General features: G+C 39.7%; 2 protein-coding genes across 2 annotated transcripts in view; one reads left to right on the forward strand and one right to left on the reverse strand.

The window, feature by feature from the left end:
• Positions 1-3642, forward strand: part of cckbrb (cholecystokinin B receptor b) — an 88746-nt gene extending 85104 nt beyond the window's left edge. Inside the window, exon 6 of the transcript XR_013304685.1 lies at positions 3630-3642. The gene's annotated coding sequence lies outside the window, so the exon portion shown is untranslated. The remainder of the gene's footprint in view (positions 1-3629) is intronic.
• Positions 1-25861, reverse strand: part of nalf1b (NALCN channel auxiliary factor 1b) — a 71479-nt gene that overhangs the window by 40798 nt on the left and 4820 nt on the right. The gene's annotated exons all lie outside the window — the stretch shown is intronic.

Genomic DNA, 25861 nt, shown 5'->3' on the forward strand with positions numbered 1-25861 from the left:
TATGATGTATGAGCACAACTAAGTCGTCTTTTTGTGTCATTTGTATGCATCTGCATCTGTGTAACAAATATGTGGCACACACAATGTCAGCCATGATTACTTTTTTTTCAACTCATTGGTTGCCATTGATGTCGATGGACATCTATTCCAGTGTTGTTGAGAAAAAAAATATATAAACATCTTGTGCTTAATTTTATTAAAACTAATGATTTGTTTCTATTTTATGTGTCATTTGAAATCTGAAATCTTTTTTTAAATTTCTTACTTAAGAATAATAACAATGCAATAGATCAGGGGTGTCAAACTCATTTTTTGTCGTGGGCCACGTGGTAGTTTCGATTACATCCGGAGGGCCTTTATGTCTTCCAACTAGGCTGCCAAAATTAATTGATTAACAAATTGACAGCTGTCTCGATCGTGCTAATCGATAGATCATTTTTGGACATTCAAATTAGTACAAATTGTTTGCAATTATTGATTTAAAATGAGGAAACACAGGAAATAATCTACAATCTTCATTTGAATTTGATCCTAAAACAGAAAGTTGGCACTCATCATTTACTTTCTCCGGCCACACAAAATGATGTGGTGGGCCAGATTTGGCCCGCGGGCCGCCACTTTGACACATGTGCTGTTCGGGAATAGATGAGTGTGTGACATTTGTCTGACGAAACTTTTGAAGGCTGTTTCAGTCCACGCAACTAAACTATCTATCAAGTGTCGTGAAAAAGTTTGACAGGGCCGATATAGTGAAAGATTTGCCGCTCTTAGGTCATCCCATTATGGCAACGACGACAGAACATGGATTCGAATTGTTGGCTTTTTCAGTTCCTCAAAGATTAGCGAAGTGCGTTCAGTGTCGCATTTTATCTTGCAAGAAACAAAGTATTTCAGCTTTCAAGTATCATATAAAAGAGAAAAATTAAACAAGAGAAAATAGATACAGCTGGCCCGGACACAGCTGGGATAGGCTCCAGCACCCCCGTGACACAAATGAGGATAAAGCGGTTCAGAAAATGAGATGAGATGAGAAAATAGATAGAGTTGTTGTTTTGGGGGGTCGAAAATCTGAAAGATTCTTCCAGAACGTATAGTTGTGGTCAAAAGTTTACATACACTTGTGAAGAACATAATTTCATGGCTCTCTTGAGTTTCCGGTTATTTCTACAACTCTGATTTTTCTCTAATAGAGTGATTGGAACAGATACGTCTTTGTTACAAAAAATATTCATGAAGTTTGGTTCTTTTGTGACTATATCATGGGTTAACAGAAAAAGTGAACAAATCTGCTGGGTCAGCAACACAAATTAGCATATTTTGGTGATTTAAAAAGTTGTGTCAGTGAAATGAGCTTCATAGCATGGCTTCTTAACTTCTTGTGAGTGATTATGAGTGACTACAGCTGGTGACTTCTCTGAGGCCATTTAAATAGGGCTCATTGGATGCAAACGCCCACAAACGCTACAATGGGAAAGTCAAAGGAGCTCAGCACAACTGTACATCTTGATTACACTCAATCCTGTCGTCACTCTCCAAATTCTTGAAACCACTATACTGATTTTGGTGGCAACTATGGATGTCCAAGTTTGCAAAATCAAGCAACATTCTTCAACTCAAACCCGCATAATTTAATAAAAACTAGCCCAAATTACAACCTAAGGTGAGAGAAAGGATTTTGTCAAAACTAGCCCAAATTTTATAGACCTGCCCAATGCGTTTCTCTCCTCTCAAGTCTGCTCAGTCTGGCAACATTGCCTATCTCCCATACAGGAGCAGAATATTACATAAAGGACTTTATTTTTTTGCTTCAGATCATCTCCATTCAAACGTGGCCGTACTCCCCAAACTGGCTGCTATGAAGCTAGCAAATGATTAGTATAAGTGTGTCGTAATTCCTACTTATTCTGGTATTTTAGCCATTTTGACTCTATCACCTGGGAGCTGGTTTAATTTGTGCGGAAAATGGCATTGTACATCTCCTTTCAAGTTTAGTAAGAACTGGGAAAAGATTTGCACACCATGGTAAGTTGGCCCTGAGGGGTCTTTCCTGCTGAGCTGAGAGCTGGAAGAGCACGCAAGCCGACATCCAGCAGCTCTTCATCTAACAGCTTGCTGTGGCTGCAAGGCAAAGTCATTCCAGGGGCTGTCAGTCCCCCACGCTCAAAAAAAAGAAAAAAAAAAACACAGGTCCTTCATTTCCATTCCTCACCAGATGCAAGAGTCACGTTACTCCACCCTCATTTAAAGTACCAAAAGGAAATTCGCTCTTTTGAATCTTCCCATACGCGTGGTCTCATTTGCTGCCATTAACGCTGATAGACAAACCAGAGTAACTCTAAAAATGAAATGGTACACGGGAACAGCTTGCAACATTAAAACTAAGGAAACAGTTCCACAATCTTCCTATTGCTTTATGGCATTAATTTTATTTTATAAAAGGAAATATTTTTTATTATTTTAAAGTATTTTGAATAGAAAAATCGAAAGGAACTGACAAGTTCCGCTGGTGGCAGTATGATTGATTGTCAGGAGCAGCTCGTTTGTCCCTCCTGGCTTGCCGTTAGGTTCGAGCAGCTGCGAGTGATTCATGATTACTTCCGGATGTGTGTATTTAAACACGACTGAATTGGTATTCATTGTCGGATCGTACTGCGTGATACTGCATACATCGCTGTGAAGGTACTGTTCTCCATGCTCCGGTTTGCTTCCGTTTTGGATGCACAAGTCCTTGTTATTTTGTAAGGCTTTATGAGTTATTAAAGTTGTCATCATGAGCACAATTCGCCTCGTCCCCTCCTGCTTCCCCGCCACTGGGTCCAAACCCCTCCGACCGTGCCACGACGTCTCGGCACGATCATAACAGATTGGAAGTGTGAATGGCTGTTTGTTTTTCTGTGTGCCCTACGGCTGACTGGTGACCATTCTAGAGTGTAGTTTGCCCTCAGCGGGGATAGGCTCCGGCAACCCCCGCAACCCTTACGAGGATGCGCGGTACAGAAAATGAATCAATGAATGAAAAAAATCATTATGAAGAAAAAAATGTGATAAAAACAGTAACTTTTATTGTATTGTATCTTACAAAACGTACTTAAATAGAAAAATAGGTGAAAAAAATAAATATTATTATTATTTCATTTCAGTTTTTGGTGATTAGTTTAATTTGAGGATTTTGGTGGGTTCTGGTCTTTTTCTATATATTTTGAGTCATTGTGTGCATTGTGTTTAATTATGGGGCAATTTGTGATTTATTTTCAGCTTTTTGTTGGAAACAATGAGCAATAATGGGAAAGCACAAATACTTAATATTGAAATTGTTTGGATTGGATTGGATAACTGTATTCATACCGTATTTGGGAAATTTCATTGTGACAGTAGCAAAAGGGTGATTAGACAGGACAACAAAGCAAAAGCACAAAGTACAAAGCAAATCAAAGTGCTGGGATCATTAAGAATCACCAAATCAAATCATTAAGATAGAAAATCAGCAAAAACACAAAACGATCGTACTTATGCAGTATCAAAAACTGTATTTTTTGTATCACTATAGAGCAGGGGTCTCAAACATGCGGCCCGCGGGCCAACTGCGGCCCGCGGGACGATAATTTGCGGCCCCCGTCTTAATATGAAAGATCAAATTTTTTTTTTTTTAAATTTTTTTTTTTTTTTTTATTTTTTTATTTATTTTTTTTTTTTTTTGGTGGGCGGGACATCGGCCGGGCTGTCCAGTGCCTCGCTCACTCACTCATTCATTCCTCCAATCAGCTGGGCGGAGGAGAAGCCGTGAGGCCGATCACTCCGCTCGGCGCGCACACTCCTCCGCTGCTCTCAGCATAGAACTGAATGAGGCGCTATGATCCGTGATCCAGCCTGTGTCAGTGTCTGTAGCCATCTCCGCGATTGAAACGGAGAGCGAAAGTGCACATGCGCCACAAACCCGCGAGACTGAATGTGAAAGATCAACCCGAGACTCATTCCAAGTGGAAAAACATATTACAGAGCCCCAGAGATGTCTCTTTCAAAGCCTGCGGTGAAGAGAAAGGTCGGTGATGAGCACAGACAGTTTCAAGAAAAGTGGGGAGTGCAATATTTCTTTGTTGAACACAGGGGCACCCCGACGTGTCTCATTTACACTGAAAAAGTTGCGGTGCACAAGGAATACAATTTGAAACGTAATTGTACTACGAGACATGCTGTGGAGTACGAAAAATACCAGGGAGATGAGAGAGCCAACCAGGTTGCCAGTCTTAAAACACGTCTTCTGAGGCAACAGGATCTCTTCAAGAAGGCTACCAAAGACAGTAATGCAGCAGTCAAAGCTAGCTACGCCGTTTGTGAGTTGATTGATCCTGTGCTAAGTGATCCCAAATGGCTCATGGACTTGGCTTTTCTTGTTGATATCACACATGAGCTTAATGTACTGAACAAGAAGCTACAAGGCCAGGGGCAACTTGTCAGTGCTGCCTATGACAACGTGAGAGCATTCTGCACTAAACTTGTGTTATGGAAAGCCCAGCTCTCTCAGACAAACCTTTGCCATTTCCCAGCATGCAAGGCTCTTGTGGATGCAGGCACACCATTCAGTGGTGAGAAGTATGTTGAGGCCATTTCGAAGCTACAGGAGGAATTTGATCACAGATTTGCAGACTTCAAGACACACAAAGCCACATTTCAAATTTTTGCGGACCCCTTCTCCTTTGATGTGCAAGATGCCCCTCCTGAACTTCAAATGGAGCTCATTGACCTGCAGTGCAACTCTGCACTCAAAGCCAAGTTCAGGGAGGTGAGTGGAGAAGCAGACAAGCTTGGGCAATTTTTGAGAGAGTTGACCCCCAGCTTCCCTGAACTTTCCCGAAGGTTCAAGCGGACCATGTGCCTTTTTGGGAGCACATACTTGTGTGAGAAGCTCTTCTCCACCTTGAACTTCAATAAGTCCAAGTACAGGTCCAGACTTACTGATGAACATCTTCAAGCTCTACTGAGGGTCTCCACTGCTTCCTCCCTCAAGCCAAATGTGACTATGTGAGAAGAAGCGCTGCCAGGTCTCTAGCAGCAAGGAGTAGGCAAAAGAAGCCGTGTTCAGAATATTTCATGTTCAATGTTCCATTCAAGTTCAGAAAGTTAAAGGTTAAAGAGCTGTTAATACAGACATTTGAAATGGAATAAAAATAATTCATTTTCTCTACTTAGCCAGCCAGTGTATATCTACTGTATGCTCATTAGTATTATTTGGTTTTATATTACTGATTGATTTATTTTTATTCATCTTTAAGTTAATTTATTTAATTCATTATTTTTTGTTAAAAAATAAAGGTATTTGATAACGTTGGAATGTTTTATCAGTGCTTTTCTTGTGGAAATCCTGATGCGGCCCAGTCTCACCCAGACTCGGCCTCTAGCGGCCCCCAGGTAAATTGAGTTCGAGACCCCTGCTATAGAGTAAAAAATGTTAGCATCATCACAACAGTATATTGCCGCACTTTAAGCACAATCAACTCTTCTCTCTGCACACCTTCTGTCAGCTCAGCTTCTTTGGAGACCTGCCCCAATATAGATCGACAACCTGGAAGAACGGCGTGGGGTCTCCGCCCTACGGCCTCTTCCGGAGCCATATTGATTGGCCCCAAGCCGAGCTGCCAATATCACAGCGACGTGTTGGTACCAGTTTCCGAGAGTAGGGGCAGTAGTACTGCTCTTAATGCAGTGCTTCTCCCGGTAACTTTATTTTTTTTATTTTTTTGACATTTTAAAGGCATGTCAGAAAAAAGAAATCCAAACCACCTGCTGCATAGATGTTTTAGCTTTTACAGACAGAAGAATAGAATAGTGAGTGCACCTTTGCCGTGGCACATTAGTGAAAAATGGATGGGTAATAATAAAAAAGTGCAGACAAAGAAGAAAGAGAATGAAGAGGTGGTTAATATTTGATTAGTTAATTAGAGAGCGCGCTATGTTCTGAGCGAGTGTGCCGTTGCTCTAGGCTCCCGGATGTCATTGCGGTGGGCGCAGTAATCACTTACTGTACGGGGCCATATCCGATGGCCTTCGCCGCAGAATAAATACGCTGTTCTCAGGGAGACGTGGAATGAGAGCGCATATGGAAAGGTGAGTGGGTTTTTTGGGTCGATCCTTACCTTGCAGTATATAGTCAAGGCAGACAAATGAGCAAATAGAATTAGAAAATGGATAAGTATCAAATCAAATGTGGCACCATATGACTAGACACCCAATCATTCACTGACAGAGCTCGCGGTTCAAAAGGATTTGACGTCTACTAAGAGAGTTAACTGATGAACTAACATCTAATGTATTATCAAAGTGATCATTTGCTGCCATACTCACGTTCAAAATTAACTGAAAAGCAGCTTAATAGATGCTATTTTGATTGTAGACACTGAGATCATCTTCAATTCATCTTCCGCTTATCGGACGTCGGGTCATGGTACTCGGACGTTTCGAGTGCAAGTTCTCCCAGAGAGAATGAAGGTTCATTGGATGCCTATGGCCGTCAATGGCAGCAGCCGATGTGTTAAATGAGTGCTCTTATTGATAGGCAGCAGCCGATGTGTTAAATGAGTGCTCTTATTAATATTTAGATATTAAATATTTAGATATTAAACTCACTCTCTCTATCTCATGATTATAATTTTGAGAGCTGGTTTCAACAGTAAACTCTCTGTCATAATTTGACAGCGAGCGAACCCGTTGTACCAAACGTCCGTTCTACCAAAAGTCCGTTCTACCAAACGTCCGTTTAACCAAACGTCCGTTCTACCAAACGTCCGCTCGACCAAACGTCTGGTCGACCAAACGTCCGGGGACCAAATATCCGGGGACCAAACGTCGTTCGACGAAACGTCCAGTCAGCAGCTTCAGCAGGGAAATCCAGACTTCCCTCTCCCCAGCCACTTCATCCAGCTCTTCCAGGACCATCTCTAGGTGTTCCTGGGCCAGCCGGGAGTAATAGTCTGTCCTTGGTTAGTCCGCTGCCTCCTCTAGTGAGACGTGCCTGGAACATCTCACCAGGGAAGCATCCCGAGAGCTTCCTAATCAGATGTCCGAGCCAACTCATCTGGCTCCTCTCTATGTGGAGGAGCAGCGGCTCTACTCCGAGCCCTTCTTGGACTGAGCTTCTCCCCTTATCTCTAAGAGAGAAGTCGGACATGCTGCTTGTTCTTTCGGTCAGGACCCATAGCTCGTGACCATAGATGAAGGTAGGAATGTAGGTCGACCAGTAAATCCGACTCAGTTCCTACTTGATCTCCTGCTCCATTTTTCCCTCACTTGTGGACAAGACCTTAAGGTACTTAAACTCCTCCACTTGGTTGGAGGACCTCATCCCGGACCTGGCGACATCTCAGCCTTCTATTAGTACTATATATTCAATTAAAATGATTTTTAATTTAATTTATCGTGCAGCCAAAGGCAGCTAATGTGTTAAGACAGCACCTTATAAAGTACTAAAGTCTAAAAATGTCTGAATTTGAAACAATCCGACTACGAACCACATCTCCTTCCTTTAACTAAAGACTATCCTAATAAAGTGGAAGCTGAGCATATGTCCTGCATGTCCTCAACTATGGATTTAATTAGATATTCTATGGCATGTTGAAGCAATTTAACAAATTATCTCTACATTACTCAATAATCAGTGACAAGGTACTCTATTATCATGGTTTCTCTTCACTACTTTGTGAAAAGCTTGGCAAACAAAAAGGGTGATGAGAAGCCCGTGGAGAAATATTAGATTTTCTTTGGATTTCAAATTCAACTCAGATTTGCATAAAGTGCAGTGGAGCCATCATACATATTCAGGGTCCCTCATAGAGAGCTTGCTCGCTCCTCGGACACCTGAACAGAACAAAATCCAGCTTTCATCAGCTCGGTTTGATAAAATCAGGCTTTGAGGGGCCAAAATGACAGAGGACAAAACCTTTGCAGGTGCACGCCTGGCTAGGGACGCTGCCTCACCTACAAATAAATAAATAAATCGGTAAACAAAGGGAAGAGTGGAGGGCACAAAACAGTCAAGACAGGTGTGATGAGCCACCACAGCTGCACTCATTTTTCTGAATAAAATGCAATGCTCTGCTAAAAAATTCAATATTTATAGTTGATGGGGAGAAATAACGTTTTTAGAGTTGACAGTAATGTTTTCATTCACTAATTCATTTATTCATTTTCTGAACTGCTTTATTCACACTAGGGTCACGGGGGGGTGCTGGAGCCTATCCCAGATGACTTCGTGCCAGAGGCGGGGGGCACCCTGAATTGGTTGCCAGCCAATGGCAGGGCACAAGGAGACGAACAATCATTCATGCTCACACTCATACCTAGGGCCAATTTAGAGTGTCCAATCAGCCTATCATGCATATGCAGAAGCTCTGTCTAGAAAATGTCCATGACACAAATGAAGTGCTGCTTCTTTTTTGACCATTTGAGTAATATATTTGTCCTATTGCTACTGTTATAAAAAGCAGCGCCTTCATAAGATCATAGGACTACACCAGATGGTTGTGTAGATTTTACAGTATGTTGCAAAAAAAAATAACAGTTTCGCGGTTACCGAAGGTGATGGACTTGGTCAGTTTGAACCAAAATTTTATATCCGAATATTCCAACTATTGATCATTGCATCGAACAAAAAGAAAATGAGATTGACAGCCTCCTCTCACCACAGACGGTATGGCAGAAAGTGAAATGTTGCCAAATTGGGCCTGAAACCCAGCTGGTCAACACAAATGCTGGGGTTCTGAGCATGTGATAACATCTTGCATGATCCCCTCTTCTGTCCTTTCTATTTTGGGTTAACACTGCAAAAAGTAATAGTTGTGCCTAAGTAAAAAACTCACAGCAGCTTTGTTAATAGCACTGGCTTTTAGCAATACTTTCCCAAAAGCTCAATTCAAGTTATTTTCTTTCTTTCAGATGTGCCAATAATTGACCATAGACCCACAGAAATTGCTGGGTTATGTGAACCTGCGTAAAAGTACAGGGAAATGTCCACTGTCCACAAAAAATCTATATGTGGGTATGTTTATAATAATTGCAGCATGTTGGAAAAAGGAAAAGCTATTTAATAGATTTTATTTTCAATACACTGTGCACTATAGCGTTCTCTCACTCAGACTGAATGTGAAAGAACCAAACACAGATGCACGGAAATGAAGTAAACGCAATGCAACTCATGCTGTCAATTGTAGTCAATTTGCAGTTTACAAAATATCGTGGCATGCAGTCGACTAGAAGGAGGGCATCCGTTGGATGACAACTGTCGTTTTTGTGGGGGGGGAAAGCAAGAATTCATAGTGTATTGTCATGACAAGTACTTGTTTAAGAAAAGAGAACTACCGTATTTTCACGACTATAGCGCACTTAAAAGTCTTAAATTTTCTCCAAAATAGACAGGGCACCTTAGAATCCAGTGTGCTTTATATATGGAAAAAAAATAAAATGTGTCATTCATTGAGGGTGCGCCTTATAATGAGGTGCGCCTTATAGTCGTGAAAATACGGTACCTCTAAAAGTCAGTTTAAAATTTTTCAGAGGTATGTCTTCACTTGCCTCTATGTGAGAGCATGTTACAGTGTTCGTGCAAAGTTTCGTACGACCAATAGCGAGACAATTTGCCATTGCTCCCCTTCGTAACACATCACAAAGTCCCGGCTCGCATGATGTCATTTGTCGGTCCAGATTGGAAATCTAATTGAAACATCAGAAGGCCAGACAGACTTGCTATGTATCTTGTACATGGCCAAAGTCAGGCTGGCTTGCCAGGCTAGGCTATGTGTTAAAAGATAAATGTCTTACTCACTTTCTCTTCCTCCAGGCTCAGATCTCATTTATTCTTCCTATATGGCAACATATGCTCAACACTCATGAGATATTTCAATAGAAATATGTCACACAACGACATGATTCATTTGAACACAATGCATTACTCATGACCCACCCAACTTTTCAACACGGGATGCTAAGTTAACGGATGGTTTGAGATGTTTTACCCTAATTTTGCCTCGAATGAGTAATGGCATCGAGGGCGCATGAACGAATAAGAGAAAGAGAACATCTTTCAAATGTTCTGCCTGTCACACATGCGTGGCTTTGGTGTGTTCACAGCAACGCTGGTGAGTTTAAGTGCTAATGAGAACTTGAATGTGACCCACACACGGCAGACAGATGACAAGAGTACAATGACGCACGCGTAATTCATAGCAAACAGGGGTGAAGTTTCACAGAAAAGTGACAGCATCATACTGTACAGTGAGATTCAGGGGTGGGAGACATGGACACAGGTCTCACAAAGATGCACACAGATTTCGATCATCATGACAATTCGATCTATACACGGCACAAATGCAGCATAAGTACAAATTTGGTAAAATTGTAAACATACCCACCAAACTAGTCCAGTGTTGTTGCATTTTCCTACATAACATGAGTTCAATTATAAAGCTAACATCAAGAAATTTATATATAATGTGCACTCAAAAACAATATACTCCAATAGATATATATTGCCTTAATTTGTTTCTGAATAACCATTAGCATAATGTATATAATATATACATTATGCTAATGATTATTCAGGAACAAATTAAAACAATATAAATACGATGACATAATGCTATTTATCATTTGCATGGCCATTATTTATATATATACACTATATATATAAATAATGGGAAACACCATTGCCATGCAAATGATAAATAGCATTATGTCATCATATTCATATTTCAAAACAAGGAATATTTATGGGTTAAAAAATAACTAATTAATCTTGATTACCATATTTTTCAGACTATAAATCAAACCTTTTTCATAGTTTAGCTGGGCCTGCGACTAATACTCAAGTGCAACTTATTTATGTCTTTTTTTCTCCCGAAGCATCAGATACCTGAAAAACTGTTTTGTTAACATATACCTATTGAGGCTGTTGTTCTCCATTGAACTATTGTTAGCTTAACGCATGTTTATTGTTGGTTTTCTGATAAAATAAAAAAGCAAAATATATGAAAATAATTAAAATATGGAAAGTTTTTGTTTTTTGCCCGCCATCTTAACTTACTATGATGATTAATTTCGAAACACAGCGTCCTTTTCTAAGTAGGTTTTGCATTTTGCACAAAACGTTCAAGTTAGTTTGAAAGTTAAGTAGGGTTCTCAATTTATTTTAAATGACTCGTGTGCATTCTCATCAGTTGTTTGTGTGTTTAATTTCTTTGCAAGCCTGGGGAAAACATGCAAACTTCACACAGCGAGGACCCACTTGGGATCGAACCCTTGACCCCAGAACTGTGAGGAGACACACAAACCACTTGCACACCGAGCCACTGCATACATCCCATCCTTACCAAATTTCATTTTGATCCTTCGAGGAATAAAGGAGTAGCAGTTTTAGTTTGTGACCAAAAAGTACAACAACAAAGCAAGTGACTGTTTCATCCATCCCACCACTGGTCTCCAAAAAAATCTGGAACATAAAGGAAGTATGAATAATAGATAAGGGAAAACGCAAATGCTTATGATATAAGGAACGAACTGTGACCTGTGCTTACAATAAAAGCTTTTCTCATGGAATAAAACGGCCTAAGTTCACCTTTCTTTTATAACGGTCATTTTATTTAAGCCACTTTTAGGAGTTTGTAACATTTTCTATAAAATAAAATGATCACACCTCTGATAAAAGCCAATGACACTCATGGGGCGACAAGTGGGAAGAGTGCGGCATTGCGGTGGCGCCCCTATACCGCACGGCTAGTAGCAGCCCATTTATCTCCATTACAGCAGCTTGCTCGCACGTGACTGGGAGGTCCAAAGATGAAAAAGGTGCAGCTGATAGAACACGTGGGGAGGAGGAAAGGACAGCTGGGTGGGCTGATGAAGGTGAACATGGACTGCTTGCAGGAGTCCCTTGGAAAACTCTCATAGTGACCTAAAATAAATTCCTCGTTAAGACTACCAATTGAGTAATAAGAGGAGTGGGAATTAATTAATTGCAATTTTACGTATGTACTATGGATGTTCTGATGTAGATTTTTTTAAACTTTTCATTTGATTCGATTTTCTTCAAGTTATGCCTTGCAGAGTATGATCTGATGCCAGAAATTTGATCTAATAAAAATAATTCCCAAAAATAATTCATTCTTTAATTTTCTGTGTCGTTTATCCTCACCAGGATTGCGAGGGTTTTTAGCAGTGGTGTGCTGCAGGGCCTTCAAGGCTTTCTCTGCTGGCCTAAGAAATATCTGAATCAAAGACTGATGTTAATTATATTTTGTCCATGAATACTTATTTAATAATTCCAAATTGTCTTTTAGCTTCCTTTCATTGCTTTTTCCCCTGGTTGCACTGCTTCCAGATGTGTGTTTTCATATTGAAGCATTTAACCAATCACATTTCAGCCATTATTTGTTGCCAGGGTCAGAAATCTGCCTCAAGGCCTTCACAATCAGTTCTGCAGGCTCTGCTGCATTAAACAAGTGTCGATAAAACTTTTGCTTTAACCAATCAGATTTCGAGTTGGCAACACCACAATGCCTTCTCGCAGGCGTAGGATACATCATCGCTTTCACCAACTATGATTGGCTAGTGATAGACTGGACTAGCCAGAGCTACCAAACTGTATCTGGAGCAAGCTGCACCAGCAAATATATTGTTGTGTTGATTTAAAGCCATTTTCAAGATGTACTTTTCAAGAAAAAAAGCTGGACATCATTAAGAAAGGTCGGACAACTCCAACGCAAGCAAGCCTGTCACCACCGGGAACGAACATTTTCAGCACTAAATCGAATAAAAACGTATGCCAGAAATACGACAGGACAGGCTTGACTTTCAGCATTAGCTTCGATGGCGATAGAAAAGAAGGAGGAAAGAAAGGAGGTTGGATATTGTGTACAGTTAAAAAGGATTTTTGGTGAGTAAAATATGGCTATATTCCTAAATAATATTTCAATTGAATGAGGTTATTATTGATTACTTTTTATGTGTCGGAGCTGTAGCTGCAGTAGAGGTTTTATAGCCATAAAATAGTTTTTGCTGAAGGCGTCACTAGGAAATGCATGGACCGCTACTGGTTTTTAGAGACTATCCAAGCTGAATTCGGGCACAGGGTACACCTGAGATCAAACCCTCAATCTCAGAATGGTGAGGCCGACGCGTTAACCACTCGTTCAAAAAATAATGCAACCATTTAACCCAAAAATAAAATTGTGTATTAAAGTGGTAACTCTTTTGTCCAACTCAGCAGACATGTTTGCATCATGATTTGATTAACTGCTGTCGAAAAGCTTCATGGTACTAAAAAAAACACACTACTACTGGATTGGATCCGATCTCGTGACAAAATCCGCTGCTGTACAGTACACCAAAAATTGCCGTATAAGGCACCAATAACCATAATGAGCATCGGATTGGGACATCACTAGTATGTACTGTACTTAATACTTCAACATATATACTCTGAATGCTATAGTCCTACTTTGACTCAGTTGTTTCTCTATGGCACAGGTGTCAAAGTGCCAGCCCAGGGGCCAAATCTGGCCCGCCGCATCACTTTGTGCAGCCCGAGAAAGTAAATCATGAGTGCCGACTTTCTGTTTTAGGATCAAATTCAAATGATTATAGATGTACATTACATTTCCTGATTCTGCCTTTTTTAAAACAACCATTGCAATTTAAAAAAATATATTTTTGTGTTTTTAGTGCATTTTGTAAAATCTAAAAATAAATATACAAATATTTTCCATGATTAAAAGACATTTTCCATTACTAATAAAAAAAGCTCAAATAAACATTGTTTTAGATCTATAAAAATTGACTATTTAGGGCTTTTGATCCAGTTCTTTTAATCCAATTTTAAAAATCAAAATAAATCTAGATATTAGATCTAAAATGGTCCGGCCCACATGAAATGGCGTTGACGTTAATGCGGCCCGCAAACCAAGCCGAGTTTGACACCCTTTCTCTATAGCAGGGGTGTCAGACTCAGGTTGGTTCGCGGGCCGCGTTAACGTCAACTCGATTTCATGTGGGCCGGACCATTTTAGATATAATATTTAGATTTTTTTTAAATTAATGAATTAAAAGAACTGGATTAAAAGCCCTGAATTTTCAGTTTTTTATAGATCTAAAACCATGTTTATTTTAGCTTTTTTTAAATATATTTCTAGATTTTACAAAATGGTTTTTGAACTAAAAACACAGAAAAAAAATATTAAAAAATTACAATTATTGGTTTAAAAGGGGGAAAATCAGGAAATGTAATATACATCTATACTCTTCATTTTAATTTGATCCTAAAACAGAAAGTCGGCACTCATGATTTACTTTCCCTGGCCACACAAAATGATGCGGCGGGCCAGATTTGGCCCCCGGGCCTCCACTTTGTGCTCTATGGTATCCCCATATCAAATATTTAAACACCCGCAATTAGTACAAAACGACTTTAGGGGCTCTTCACACATCACACGCTTAGAAGATGTATATACTTGTACAGTACTTTCTTTTGTAGCACTGTTTTAGCCTGGTTTCAAGTGGTTGGTGAAACAAAACAATTGTCATTTGCCTTTGATTCAAGTACCAATTCAAGTTATATTACGGTCAAAGGAACAGAATGCAACACTGGTATTTGTTTTAGGGCACTTTTGACTAAAGTCAATGAAGGACACCATTCTTCCTTAAGTGTCTACCAACAAATTGTCCTCTGATTGAACTGCCAATCATTGCTGTCGGGTAAAGAAGCAGCAGACAGAATGCAACCACCACCCGCCTGCCAGTTTCCTCACATGCTTAACATGAACAACTGCAGTGAGACGCACATGCTTTCTGTGTGTGTTCATACAAAGAATGGCTCAGGAGAGGGTGTGTCACAGTTCCTTCTCAGCGCCTTTGAAAAAGCTTCTGGCAGATGAATAATTTACACAGAGCCTGAGTAGGGCTGTCGGCACCACTGTACAGAAAAAAATACAGCCAGAGGAGACAAAGCACAGCAGCAAAATCCATATTTTAAAGGTCATTAATAAACTTAGGTCACATCCTTGAAATATTAACAACTTTGACCAGAATCGTCTGCACTTACAAATAAAATCAATAATTAAGTATTTAGAAAATGACTACAATGTAAAATCCTTTGAAGCAAGTGGTTATAACACCTTATGCCTTACTACAAGGCAGTTAAATCATTGGATACAAAATCAAAAACATTGCAGTAAAGCTGGTGGAAAATTCAGTTGAATGCATTTTCCTTTCTATCTCCTTAATTTTTGGGATTTTTCTCCCTTAAGGAAAAGCAAAAGATAAGACTAGTGTATTTTTTCCCCGATTTTTTTATCACCTTCAATTTTGTATTAAGAAAAATAAGGAGATAAAAAGAAAATTGGCTCCCATTGACAGTGCAAGGCATCCAAATCTTTTTTGAGTAGAAAGGGTGAATTAACATTCACCTTTCAACTTGTTTTTCTTAATTAACAAAAAATCGTCACTTTCCCTATAGGTAAAAAATATATAATATATTTTTATAATAATTAATTTAACAAAAGTAACATAGAACAAGTGCACAACTTCCATCTTAAATATTTTTTCTCTCTCCCTATTTGTAATGTAACCACTTAAATGCAAAAAAAATACTACATGAAGAAGTTGGCAAAAAAACACTTTTATTTGAATCACCTGCAATAGAAAACTTGAATTAATTTTTAACATGGATTCCTTGGGCATCTATTTTCATCATTTTCCTGTAACTGTCAATAACTCCCTCACCACCACTGCTGTATCCACAATCAAATTACTGTCAGAATGGAGGTGGTTGTTGCGGGCAAGGGCGTATTTAAGGGGGAGGGGGGAGGATGAAGTAGATCAGTGGGTACAGCCTCCTCTGAAAAACCCTCAACCAGGATAGCCAAACGATACGCTCTCACATACACACACTTGAAGGCTATATCAGGCCTCCGAGGGGGTTGCTAGGTACTGCCCGAGTAATGATGTGAATAATCAGCCTCTTAGGCTTTGTAATGACGGGTTAGAGCAGGACATCATTTGAATCAAGTGGGAAAAAAACAGAGGTATTTAGTATCCAAGACCCATAGCTCGACACATGCATGAGTGAGAACTTTGCTCTAGCTAGGGTTGACCAATTTAGGGAAAAAAATACAATTGGGATTTTCCCCGGCCACTCTAATGAATTTGATTTGCAATTTTCTTGAAATAAAGCTTCAGTGGAAAACTTCACAATGTCATATTTAAGAAAATGATATAAAATGACATCATACAATCAAAACATAATAAGATGTTGCTAATAATACAAGGACACTCAAGTTTAATCCAGTCATTTTAAATTCACTGCTTGCAATCATACATAATATCTGCATATGTTAAGTAATTGACATATATTCAATTTTTACTGGGAAAGGTGGCTGAACAATCATTTGCCCACCTACAAAAAACAACATTTTATTTTTTTTAATTTATTTATTTATTTATTTTTTAATATTTAGTTACCATTTTAATCATGTTTTTTTAAAAAATTACAATGTTTAATTGACTCGGCTACAAGTGACAGCAACAGACATTCAATCCATTGCACTGGAAGGGGCTAAAAATAGTGGGAGAAAAATTGATAGATTCCAATTATAGTAATTTGTGAGGGTCTGACAGCAAGAGAAAAACATCTGAAATTTTCCCAGAATATTTAGGATTTTATGAGAAAAAATGTTTTTGATCGCTGCTATTTTCTTTTTAAATAAAAAAAAATAATAATGCCAATATTCCACAACCACAGTCCAAAATGCTCACACCAAATACAAAATACTTCATTTCACTCACGTCACACAACTCCGGAAAACAATGTTCACCATCTCGCACTTTCATGCACGCACACGTGAGCACTTTCATCCATTGACAGAAAAGTGTGATTAAATGAAGGAGGATTATATAGCTGGCCAGGTGCTCAAATGAATTGTTCTCACCCACTCCACTGCCTCCCAGAAAAATAAATAGAATGAAACCAAGAGAAAATTACAAAGCGTCTGGGGATGTGACACATATTGTCAGATCCTGCACACATCACTGGGTGTTCCCTCTAATCTTTAGCATTTGCTATTGTCTCTGCCTTCGGGCTTTGTAAACTACAAGCTAGGCTGAGTGGAATATGTGTGCTAAATCAGCAAGTGGTTAAATGTGAGCTGTTTTGAACTTATTCTACTACTATGGATGCTGGTAGATGTTTATTTAATGATTTAGGTCAAGGGTGTCAAACTCGGCTTGGTTCGGTACTCAAATTGCACTATAGGTAGTGACGTATTGTGGCTACACTGCCAGGCTTGACATAAACATGAATGCCATTCATTTCAATTGGAACCCAGGTGAAATACTAATGCTGATATTTCACGCAACAAATCACAAAATGAAGAACAGGAAAGACAGGATGAGACGAGAGTGGTACAAAAACGTTGGTCGATATGCAGCAACTGCCTTAAAATGAAGGAAGAGTGTGTGTTGTCAAGAACTGTAGGTTTTAAGATGATCAAACTTATTCCAATAACAATTCGGAGAATGTTAGCATCCAGAGATGTCATGTGCTTTACATATATAATACGGCTATAGAATGAAAACCTGCAGTTTGGTCATTTTTGCAGATATCCCATGCATTACAGCACACAAAAACTATAATGCATGACATTCGCTGCCTCACACAATTGAGAATGGGTAACCAATGGGTAGCCATTAATGCCAGGTAAAAGCGCTGTCCAGATTGATCATATTGCCAGTCAGCGAGGGGCATCTAGAGCATTTAATGTCCCGCTTAATATTAAATGTGTGTTGATTTAAAAACTATCATGTAGTATTAAACCTGCATGCCGTGTCCCTTGTCTTTGGCGCTTTATTCCACACATTTCAGTAACTCTCCGAAGGCGTTGAGGCTTCATGTGTGGGAAAATAGTCAGAAGAGCACTTGGTTTTAGTCACCGTTTATATCAAGTTGCGCTCGACCTAAGCTGGGGAGTTGTGTCCATCTACAATTATCTTATCACTTATTTCTCCACATCTTGTAAAAAGGAAAGCTACATAGACTCTCATATCACTCTCCTTGTTGCTTTTTGACTGGAAATCACGTGACCGGACATTTCGTCGACGGACAGTTCGTCGACGGACATTTCGTCGACGGACATTTTGTCGACGGGCATTTCGTCGACGGACATTTCGTCGACGGACATTTCGTCGACGGACATTTCGTCGACGGACATTTCGTCGACGGACAATTCGTAAGGTTAGTGGTTAGAATTAGGGTTAGGGGATAGTGGTTAAGGTTTGTGGTTAGGATTATGGTTAGGCGGATAGTGGTTAAGGTTAGTGGTTAGGATTAGGGTAAGGGGATAGTGGTTAAGGTTAGTAGTTAAGGTTAGGGTTAGGGTTAACCTAACCTAAACCTCGCGAACGATTGTTTTGTAGCATATATAATTTGTTGAAAGCGATCAACCAGCTAATCTCTCTCTCTCAAAATTATAATCATGAGAGAGAGTTTTTACTTCAGATTTTTTAAAGGAACTTTGACATGAAAATAAAAGGCAATAAATAAAACGAAAATTGTCCGTCGACGAAATGTCCGTCGACTAAATATCCGTCGACAAAATGTCCGGTCGACGAACTGTCTGGCGACGAAGTGTCCGCCGACGAAATGTCCGGGCACCGGAAATCAAATCCAAAAGTTTGCTAGTACCGAGCACAGCTATTTATCTAAGAGCAACAAAATTGGTCACCCCCAGTGTGCCTGGGTAGAAAATGGCATCCTCTGTAGGTAAAACATGTACTAAATATGAATTTTAAACTAATGCCAGCTTTTTATGTGTTTCTAGTAACATATTTTAAAATATTTTAATACTAGAAAACAATTGTGGCTATAATAGAGCCTTTATACCTATGGATCCTCCTTTAAGTCTGCGCCATCCTGCATTTAGATGAGCTTGAACATTCAGAACCTTGTGTAACAGGACAGATTTTGAATGGATGATGACGATGATGACTCAATGATGCGCGAATGACAACAGAGTGTTTGGGAACTCTGGGAACTGTGACTTGTTTTGTATGTGTATGTACATACAGTATGCGTGTGATGTTGCACATGACTTGCTGCTCTCACAGCCCCATCAATGTTGTCGGTGGATTCATTTTCCTATTCCTCCAGGCTTTCTATCTTACAATAGATCTGAGATCAATCGCAAAGGAAAGAATTATTATTGTGCCGTTAGGGGAACAGGAACCTGTTACTGAAACTATCTCATCTCATTTTCTGAACCACATTATCCTCACTCGGGTCGCGGGGGGTGCTGGAGCCAATCCCAGCTGACTTCGGGTCAGAGACGGGGGACACCCTGAATTGGTAGCCAGCCAATCGCAGGGCACAAGGAGACACACAACCATTCACGCTCACACTCATTCCTAAGGGCAATTTAGAGTGTCTAATTAGCCTACCATACATGTCTTTAGAATGTGGGAGGAAACTAGGGTACCCAGAGAAAACCCACGCAGGCCCGGGGAGAACATGCAAACTCCACACAGGTGGACGGACTTGCATTTGAACCCAGGGCCCCAGAGCTGTGAGGCCGATGCGCTCCCCACTCGCCCCACCGAGCCGCCCCCTTTAAAATTTTACAAATTATAATGTTATGAGTATTTGTTGACTAAAACTGTAAAAAAAGCTTCATGAGTATTTGAAAACATAAGAAGACACCCATTTTGAAATGACTAAGACTAAGATCTATTTTCATCCCAAAAAATGATTAATGAACAAAAAAGCAACAATTGGAATTTTAGGTTGTCCTTTCCTTGTTAAAAGTGGGTGAGAATCAAAAGGTTTGTTAGAAAACAGACAGACTGAAAATTGTCAGTTATAAAAGAGGAACTATTAGTATTACCTCAGCTGTCTGATATTGTTGATTAGTTGGAAAGCAAACACCACCGAGCAGCTTCAACCATTTGTTGTTTGCTCATGTGTAGCTTTAATATGAGCGAGAGGAACTCAAAACAGGAAGTCCTTGTCAAATCTGATGTATAGCCTGAACATTGGTTAGATTTAATTATGCTCTCTCAAGTGAACCAGTGCAACAGTGCACAGGACGTCAAGGATATTGGAAGAAAAATACGGTGTCAGGTAACCTTTATTAATAGAGGTGATGAAAGTCCTTACACTGTACACAAAGTACTGCGTTTCTAGGAATATAATCTGCTACTTCTTTCTTTTCTTATGAACCCTGCCACTTTATAACTATAACTATAATTAATAGATTTTAAGACCTCAGAGAATCATGGTGAAATTGCCTCAGCGTCTCAACCAACTATTGCGAGTGTTGAGGTATCCAACAACACTCAGAGTTGATGCGTGTAGCAACGTGGGCCTGGAGTGCATTGTCCAATGCATCATTAGTGATAGCATTCCAAAAGCTACGTTGGTTAGAAGTATACCTGGGCGATAAATCGATAACGATAATTATTGTCAAATCGTTTTTGTCAACAATAATAATACACACTTGTGATGAATTAAAACTACAATTACACCACCTGGACAGCGTAAAGAACAGGGGCGCTGACGCAACGTGAACACTAGTTCCAGATCAACGTTCAGTAGAAGAAGAAAAGGAAAAGCAGTTTTTAGCATGGTTGGCAATAGAGCAGATAACACGGAGCATGAAAGCAAAAAGACTATAACACAGTCAAAATGAGCGATTATGAGATGCAGGACAATACCAAGCCGACTCACTAAAAGACCCAAGGAAAATCTCCTGTCTTTTTTTAAAACAAATTAAATAAAAAGGCCTGTGCAAAACAGCATTCTTATTGAAAATGTCCTTAACCTATTTTAACACACTCCTCATTTGAGGACAGCCTGTACTTATTTTCTTTCTTCATGTCAAGGAGTTTCCCCATTTCATGCAAATATTATGAAAGCATTGCAAAAATCAGAAACTTGTTAAGTTGGGTTAGAGTGTGTGGGTTAAGTTCATCCAACTTTTTTGAAATATGTTTTTTACATGGCCACGCGAGGCAAATTCACATTGTTTCTTTTTGTGTGGCTGCGAATAGTCTGCTTGCCAATACTGATGATGTTTTCAGTTGATTATTTTATGTATTTCATATTGCCCAGCAACTTTTGGTTTGAAGGCAAATTTATAAAAATAAAGATGCCTGTCAAAATTTGCAGAATTTCTACTTTTTTTATCATGATAACAATTTTTGTCATATCGCCCAGGCTTACTTAGAAGACAAGTTATTCTCAGGTACATCAAATTAAAAAGAAAGGTAAAATACCAGAAGTACAGGTAAGGAAAACATCAAAAGAACGGACATACTCAGTGTGTAACGACCAAGCTGCTATACTAGCGTTGAAAGGCGTTGGTCCGGAGTTCAACAAGTTTTTTTAAAAGATTTTTAGAAAACTGTAACTCAAAGCTAAGAGATCAAGGTAAAGTGAAATGTATTTTTCTTTTTGATAATTGCATTAAAACCGTTTTGAAATTCAAGTGGTTTGTACTTTCTGAATGGCAGTGAACACACATTTTGGACCTCTGACACTCCTTTGACAAGCATTTGAATGACAAGGACACAGGATAGGGATGAGGAAGAAACAACTCAGCGTTTTCTTAGGTTAATGTTCTAATGAAAAGGTTGTCTGGATGCCATTAATAGCAATAGACATCCAATCCATGAAATGATCGCTGCCGGCCTCTTCCAGTCGAAACAGATTGGATGTCTATCACATCGATCACAACATTTGAGCCATAATGCTGAGTTGCCTTAGTGAGTCCAGACTTAATGGAATTCTATTTTTAAATCTGTGAGTCAGTTCACAAGAACAAATGCTGCTGAACAAACCCAATCCCAATTGCTTCACAAACTGCAGAGCCTTCCACTGCAACGTTGCTGCCCAAAAAGGCGTGAAGATGCAGATGTTCTCATACGGAAAAACAAACTTTCTAAATTTTCCATCTGAGTGCTCGGTGCATTTCAATTTTAAGGGGTGGATATTCCTGCTGCAGCAAGAATCCCCCACCAACCCTACTCTTTGCTTCCTGTTTTGCCAGAGAAAAATCAAAGCTAACACATCACCCACTCGTCGAATCATTCAACTAAGCATAACAACAAGATTGTGCAAGGCTAGAAATACAAAACAAAAATCTTTAGGCAGCCCAGTGAAAAAGGGTTAGCACATCTGCCTCACAGTTCTGAGGTCGAAAGTTCAATCCCCAGTGGGTTGGACTTTCCTCTGAGGAGTTTGCATGTTCTCCCTGGGCCATGCATGCCTAGGTAAGAGTGTGAGCGTGAATAGCTGTCCATCATTTCAGGGGGCCCCTCCTGCTGCCCATAGTTAGCTGGGATAGACTCCACCACCCCCGTGACCCTTGTGAGGATAAGCTGTTTGGAAAATGAATGAAAAATATTGATGTGTAGCATATTGAACTATTGCACTTAATATGTTAGAAAATGTTCAGGAACCATAGCATATTATACATATATACAGCAGTGGCGGTCCGTGCATTTTCTCGTAGCGCCTTCAATGGGTAAAATCCACTTCCTAGCAGCATTTAATGATTAAATACAAATAGTGGAGCTTTTTAGACATTACAACCGGGCCAGTGGGTGATTTTCCAGGGAAAAGACAGCGATGGATGTAACTGGCGAAACGGCAAAAATTGCACTAAAATTGGGTAAAATCCACTTCCTAGCAGCATTTAGTGATTAAATACAAACACTGGAGCTTTTCAGATATCAGAACTTGGCCCACAATTGAAATATTATTTAGGAATATAGCCATATTTTACTCACCAAAAATTCTTTGTAACTGTACACAATATCCATCCTCCTTTCTTTATTCCTTCTTTTCTATCGCCATCGAAGCTAATGATGAAAGTCGAGCCTGTCCTGTCATATTTCTGGCATAGTCCGTCTTTAAAATGCCTTTAATCATCACAACAATATATTTGCTTGTGCAGCTTGCTCCAAATACAGTTTGGTAGCTCTGGCTAATCACTACCCAATCATAGTTGGTGAAAGCGATGAGGTATCCCTATGCCTGCGACAATGCATTGTGGTGTTGCCAACTCGAAATCTGATTGGTTAAAGCAACAGTGTTATCGACGCTTGTTTAATGCAGCAGAGCCCGCAGAACTGATTGTGAAGGCCTTGAGTCAGATTTCTGACCCTGGCAACAAATAATGGCTGAAATGTGATTAGTTTAATGCTTCAGTATGAAAACACATCTGGAATCAGTGCAACCAGGGGGAAAAGCAATGAAAGGAAGCTAATAGACAATTTGTAATTATTTAATACGTTTTGATGGACAAAATATAATATATGATTCAGTTATTTCTTAGGCCAGCAGAGAAGGCCTTGAAGGCCCTGGCGGCCTGCCACTGATATACAGTATGTTGAGGGTTTTTTTCAGGCCATATCGTGTAGCCGTATTAGAGAGTGATTCAGAAGAAATATGTTCAAACCAGATGAATGTCCCGAAAAAGTAAAGATGAAACCATCCATCCAATCAATCATGCATAGTCTACAATCCACTCGTTCATGCATGCTTGCATGTTATGTGCAAGAGTATTTCCCCAGCTTGAAAATTGCCGGAAATGAATGTATATAGTAACCCGATTATTGCGGGAAGTTAATTCTGATCCTCCATTATGGAGGACACTCCAATGTCATTTGTTACATTGATGGTAATGTTATTAAAAGCTGGCAGTTAGGATTAAAATGAATGACCCTTGCAGCAAATTCAGAGCCAATCCTTTTCCTTTTCTAACTTTGTAGCTACTGAAACCAAATACGCAGAAGATACTTGATTAATGTGGACATCATCAGACAAAACATTTCATTTTAGTTTGTGAAGGTTGCAAGTGTCAGCGTGTTCCTGCAAAACAGGGTTATACTTTACCTAATTAAAAAAAACGATTCCTCAAAATTTATACATTTCTGTTTAAATTCCCATTCTTTTCAAAGGGACATTCAAATTCTTGCAACAACAAAGGTTGTCAGTTGGACCCCCCATCACTCAATTTAACATCATTTGAATTTTTTTCCATATCACTCAAAATTCCTCTACTTCATTAAATATTATTCAACAATATACCACTTCATCCATCATTCATTAAAAAAAATACATTTTATATTTTTCCTCATCATCCAACCAATGTCAGCCCTGTGTGACAAGGTGGCCTGGGGAAAAGTGTAGCTATGAGTCCCCCTGAAAAAAGTTGAAATATACTTTTATGAAACTCATATATTTTGTAAATATTGTATTTTCTCAACTTAATGGGTGTACAGTCTTCACTGCTTATGGTTCAACTGAAATGACTGATTAAAGATTCTGCCTCGTGCAATGAAGTCCAATTTAAAATTAACTCTATCTGCTGTATTGCGTTTATCTTAAGTCCATGTGGAAAACCCACAATCACACAAGTGCCATAGGTGGAGGTGAAAGGGATAAACACTACACCAAACTTGCATCGATGTAGCAGTGGAGAAATCAATGCGTTAAAAGTATCTACAAAGTTAATGGTATTTTAATGTTTGAACTTTTATGTAAAACAATGATAAAAATCAGTGGCCCCACGGATGAGTGGTTAGCGCATCAGCCTCACAGTTCTGGGGTCCTGGGTTCGAATGCAGGTCAGTCCACCTGTGTGGATTGGATTGGATTGGATAACTTTATTCATCCCGTATTCGGGAAATTTCATTGTCACAGTAGCAAGAGGGTGAGAATGCAGATACAGGAAAGGCATTTTAGACATAAATAGATAGGTAATAAGTAATATATATACGTTAAAAGTTTTAACGTTTGCATGTTCTTCCCGGGCCTGCGTGGGTTTCCTCCCACATTCCAAAGACATGTATGGTAGGCTTGTTGGACACTCTAAATTTCCCCTAGGTATGAGTCTGAGCGTGAATGGTTGTCTGTCTCCTCCCGCCCTGAGACCGGCTGGCCAACAATTCAGGTTGTTACCCACCTTGTGTCCGTCAGCTGGGATAGGCTCCAGCACCCCTTCGACCCTTGTCAGGATAAAGCATTTCCGAAAGTGAATGAAAGAATGATAGCAACATATCTCCCAACATATCACCCAGGGTCCGTTTGTCCTCTACCTCTTTTTCTCACTTCCCTAATGCGGCACCTGTGTTCAACGTCGCATTGACAGCAACAAATGTGAGACATTCATTTGTCTACAATGCTAGCTGTCCACAAGAGCACAAGAGGAACAAAACACGAGCAACAAGAGGATCAGGGCACCAGGTTATCATCGAACACCCTTGGTCACGGTCTGACTAGAAGACATTTTGAAAATAAATAACTAAATATAATTTTGCTAGAGTCGGCCCAGTGATGGAGTGGTTAATGCAATGGCCGTACAGTTATGGGGTTGAGGGTTCGAGGTTGGTTCTCACTCTGTGGAGTGAGTGTGAATGAGTGTCTGATAGATGTCTAATCCATTTGGACTGTGAAGGTGATATTAGGCAGTGAGTCCAATATAGAGAAAACGCAAATACGTGGACATATGACATTCGTGGCTTCAAACAAATGGGAGGAAGACAAAGCAGCAGAGGATGCGAAAGTAACCAAGAGACAATGATGAATAGAAGGAAGAAGAAGATTGACATGCCGCCAAATGACCCTAGAGACGGAGCCACCAGAGAAGAAGAGAATTAGGGGAGTGCAAATTAAATTACACCGGAAAGGATCCTCAGGTCTGGACCTGCAGGAAATACAGGGCAAAGGGGCGGAGGGCTGCCTTGAGAAGCTCGAGATGTTGACATGTTGAAAAATGACGCCCATCTCCGTCAATGGCACGGAAACATGACCGTTCACTGATGAGTTACA

Source organism: Stigmatopora argus, chromosome 13 (genome assembly GCF_051989625.1).
Source record: "Stigmatopora argus isolate UIUO_Sarg chromosome 13, RoL_Sarg_1.0, whole genome shotgun sequence".
Classification (NCBI taxonomy): Eukaryota; Metazoa; Chordata; class Actinopteri; order Syngnathiformes; family Syngnathidae; genus Stigmatopora; species Stigmatopora argus.